Source organism: Salvelinus namaycush, chromosome 16, assembly GCF_016432855.1.
Source record: "Salvelinus namaycush isolate Seneca chromosome 16, SaNama_1.0, whole genome shotgun sequence".
Taxonomy (NCBI): Eukaryota; Metazoa; Chordata; class Actinopteri; order Salmoniformes; family Salmonidae; genus Salvelinus; species Salvelinus namaycush.
This window is the reverse complement of record NC_052322.1, coordinates 43,174,114-43,179,247: the sequence shown is the minus strand read 5'-3', so window position 1 is coordinate 43,179,247 and position 5,134 is coordinate 43,174,114. Positions and strand designations below refer to the sequence as shown.

Sequence of the window (5,134 nt, the reverse complement as noted above, 5' to 3'; positions counted from 1 at the left end):
ATTGTTGACAGGACGTGTGTTGTTGTTGACAGGACGCGTGTTGTTGTTGACAGGTGTTGTTGTTGTTGACAGGGTGTGTTGTTGTTGACAGAATGTGTGTTGTTGTTGACAGGGTGTGTTGTTGTTGACAGGGTGTGTGTTCTTGTTGACAGGGTGTGGTTGTTGTTGACAGGATGTGTGTTATTGTTGACAGGACGTGTGTTATTGTTGACAGGGTGTGTTATTGTTGACAGTGTGTGTGTTGTTGACAGGGTGTGTGTTTTTTGTTGACAGGATGTGTGTTATTGACGGTGTGTTGTTGTTGACAGGATGTGTGTTATTGACAGGGTGTGTTGTTGTTGACAGGATGTGTGTTATTGTTGACAGGATGTGTGTTATTGTGCAAGGACGTGTTGTTGTTGACAGGGTGTGTGTTGTTGTTGACAGGATGTGTGTTATGACAGGTGTGTGTTGTTGACAGGATGTGTGTTATTGACAGGGTGTGTTGTTGTTGACAGGATGTGTGTTATTGTTGACAGGAGTGTGTTATTGTTGACAGGACGTGTGCCCATGAGGTCGTTGCTGTTGGTGCTCCTGCTCTTGATCCAGGCTGTACTGAACATGGACGGGCCCTGGGCCCGGTGGCTGCCAACCACAGTGCAGACAACACACAGCAGCCAATGGCAGAGCAGAACAGCAGCGGACGGCCCGCCTGTCAGTGTCACCTCAGCAGGAGCAGCCAGCAGCAGACGGAGACTCAGCAGAGACCCAGCCGGACCAGACAGGCCCACAGACCAGCCTCTCTACCCCAGGACAGGAGCTCTTCCCTGGGCCACTCTGAGACAGACTCCTCCTCTACCCCCTCCATCCCGGGGTGGACCCCAAACTGTTCAGCAAGCGGAAGTACCGCACCTCACCGCGCGTCGTCTTTAGCGACGTCCCCCCGTCTCACCACACCCTGGGGGACAGGGGATGAGGAGGAGGGGGTGGGGGATGGGGGAGTGAGGGTGAGGCGGAGAGCGGGGGGCAGCCCATGCACAGGGGGGAATACTCCGTGTGTGACAGCATCAGCGTGTGGTTGGGGAACCTGACCAAGGCCACGGACATCGCCGGCAACGAGGTGGAGGTTCTCCCAGAGGTGAAGATAGACAACGTCCGCAAAGACAGTTCTTCTACGAGACCACCTGCCGCGTGGCCACACCCCTGGGGGCGGAGCTGGGGGAGGGGCCTTTCTAAAGCAGGGTGTCGCGGCATCGACAGCCGCCACTGGAACTCGTACTGCACCAACACACACACGTTCGTGCGTGCGCTCACCAAGTTCAAGGAGCAGACGGCGTGGAGGCTGATACGCATCAACGCAGCGTGTGTGTGTGTCCTCAGCCGCAAGTCCTGGAGCACTGACCTCTCACCCTAGGACGATGGACCCATATATACACAACACACACAAACAAACACCGATTGCACAGTCTGACACGTAAATAACCTTGAAACGCCACTACAGATGTATTGTAGTGTTAGACTCCCCTCCCACACACAGACACACTCCCACCACAGGCACACTCCACACACACAGACACACTCCCACACACAGACACACCCCCACACAGACACACTCCCACACACAGACACACTCCACACACAACACACACCCACACACAACACACTCCCACACACAGACCACAGACACACACACACACAGACACACTCCCACACACAGCACACATCCCACACATCACACTCCCACCACACCACACACAGACACTCCCACACCAGACACTCCCACACCAGACACACAGACACACTCCCACACACAGACACACAGAACACTCCCACACACAGACACACTCCCACACACAGACACACTCCCACACACAGACACACTCCCACACACAGACCACAGACAACACTCCCCACACACAGACACACAGACACTCCCCCACACAGACACACTCACCCCACACAGCACCCAGACACACAGAACACTCCCACACACAGACACACTCCCACACACAGACACACTCCACACCACCACAGACACACTCCCACACACAGGCACACAGACACTCCCACACACAGAACACTCCCAAACACAGACACCTCCCACACACAGGCACACAGACACTCCCACACACAGGCACACAGACACTCCCACACAGGCACAGACACTCCCCACACAGACACACTCCCACACACAGACACACAGACACTCCGACACACAGGCACACTTCCACACACAGACACACTCCCACCACCAGACACACAGACACTCCCACACCAGCACACTCCACACACAGACACACTCCCACACACAGCACACAGACACTCCCCACACAGACACTCCCACACACAGACACTCCCACACACAGACACACAGACACTCCACACACAGACACTCCCCACACAGGCCACTCCCACACACAGACACACTTCCACACACACACTCACCTGTATCCGACCAGCCCCTTCCCCTCTCCCTACCCTACCTCAGTCAGATTTCTGGTTCTTCTAACTTATGAGAACTGCATGTCATATTTATAGTTTATACAGTCGAATATATATTAATAGAGTGTATATATATACAGTGGCTTCGAAAACTATTCAGACCCCATGACTTTTTCAACCAAAATAAATTGCTCATCAAACTACACACATAACCCCATAATGACAAAGTGAAAACAGGTTTGTAGACATTTTTTCAAATGCATTAAAATACACAACAGAATACCTTTTTTACATAAGTATTCATACCCTTTGTTAATTGAACCACCTACACTCTTCCTAGAGCTGGCCGCCCGCCTAACTGAGCAATCAGGAAAGAAGGGCCTTGGTCAGGGAGGTGACCAAGACATGATGGTCACTCTGACAGAGCTCTAGAGTTCCACATGTGGAGATGGGAGAACCTTCCAGAAGGACAACCATCTGTGCAGCACTCCACCAATCAGGCCTTTATGGTAGAGTGGCCAGATGGAAGCCCTCCTCAGTAAAGGCACATGACAGCCCGTTGCAGTTTGCCAAAAGGCACCGAAAGACTCAGACCATGAGAGACAAAACTCTCTGGTTTGATGAAACCAAGATTCAACTCTTTGCCCTGAATACCAAAGCGTCATGTCTTGAGGAAACCTGGCACCATCCCTACGGTGAAGCATGGTGGTCAGCATCATGCTGTGGGGATGTTCTTCAGTGGCAGGGACTGGAAGACTAGCAGGATCGAGGGAAAGATGAACAGAGCAAAGTACAGAGAGATCCTTGATGAAAGCTGCTCCGGAGCCTCAGGACCTCAGACTGGGGCGAAGGTTCACCTTCCACAAGGACAACGACCCTAAACACACAGCCAGGGTCTGAAAACATATGTAAATGTGATATTTTTTTTATTTTTTTATATACATTAGCAACATTTCTAAAAACCTATTTTTGCTTTGTCTTTAAGGGGGTATTGTGTATAGATGATGAGGGGGAAAATTTATTTAATACATTTTAGTGTAAGGCTGTAAAGTAACAAATGTGGAAAAAGTCAAGGGTTCTGAATACCATTTTTGTTGTTGTTGATGATGATGCTGTTATTTATTAAACACTTCAGTACATACCTGTGTCCCGTCTCCTGTCTCCGTCTCCCGTCTCCCGTCTCCCGTCTCCCGTCTCCCGTCTCCCGCCTCCCGTCTCCCGTCTCCGCCTCCCGTCTCCCCCGCCTCCCGCCTCCCGTCTCCCGCCTCCCGTCTCCTGCCTCCTGTCTCCTGTCTCCTGCCTCCTGTCTCCTGCCTCCTGTCTCCCGTCTCCCGTCTCCCGTCTCCCGTCTCCCGCATCCCGTCTCCCGTCTCCCGTCTCCCGTCTCCCGTCTCCTGCCTCCTGCCTCCTGTCTCCTGTCTCCTGTCTCCTGCCTCCTGCCTCCTGCCTCCTGTCTCCTGCCTCCTGTCTCCTGTCTCCTGTCACATGGTTGGGGGATACGGATGATCTCTATTAATACCATGTGTGGTTTGCGTGTGCATGTGTGTGCATGCGTGCGTGTCAGAGAGGTGAATCTCACCCTGTCCGTGTTGACCCAGCATAATACACCTTCCAGGAGAGATGGGATCACCAAGCTGCTCCTAGAACACCGTTAACCTTTCACCTTGGAGACCTTGGAGCACTGGGGTGAACGGAGCCTTCCGGAATGGTGTTGGGAATGACGTAATGTCAGAGCTATCGCTGGTGGTCAGCGAGTCTTCACAGAGGAAGAAGGGGAGGAGCATCCACCTCAGTGAATTTCATAAGAGTTAAATAGTGAACATTAAAAAAATATATCCTTTTTAGATAAAACTATACTAAATATATTCACGTCACCAAATAATTTATTAAACACAGACTGTTTTGTAATGGAAGTCTACAGTAGCCTCAACAGCGCTCTGTAGGTAGCACCATGGTGTAGTCAGAGGACAGCTAGCTTCCATCCTCCTCTGGGTACATTGACTTCAATAACAACGTAGGAGGCTCATGGTTCCTCACCCTTTCCATAGACTAACACAGTAATTATCACTTAAACCTATCTAGTATCTAACCTATCATGTAGTATCTAAACCTATCATGTAGTATCTAAACCTATCATGTAGTATCTAAACCTATCATGTAGTATCTAAACCTATCATGTATCTAAACCTATCATGTAGTGTCTAAACCTATCATGTAGTATCTAAACCTATCATGTAGTATCTAACCTATCATGTAGTATCTAAACCTATCATGTATTATCTAAACCTATCATGTAGTATCTAAACCTATCATGTAGTATCTAAACCTATCATGTAGTATCTAACCTATCATGTAGTATCTAAACCTATCATGTAGTATCTAAACATATCATGTAGTATCTAAACCTATCATGTATCTAAACCTATCATGTAGTATCTAAACCTATCATGTAGTATCTAAACCTATCATGTAGTATCTAAACCTATCATGTAGTATCTAAACCTATCATGTAGTATCTAAACCTATCATGTAGTATCTAAACCTATCATGTAGTATCTAAACTATCTGTATAGCTAAACCTATCATGTATCTAAACCTATCATGTAGTATCTAAACCTGTCATGTAGTTCTAAACCTGTCATTAGAAGTTATGTAGGGTAACTAATAGATGATGTAGAAACAAAACTGTCATCTACTGACCTGACAGTTTTAG

The 5,134-nt window shown here is 49.0% G+C and overlaps 1 pseudogene; it reads left to right on the top strand.

Annotated features, from left to right (window-relative positions):
- Positions 1–549: 549 nt before the first annotated feature.
- LOC120061693 lies at positions 550–1,393 on the top strand (annotated as a pseudogene).
- Positions 1,394–5,134: the final 3,741 nt, after the last annotated feature.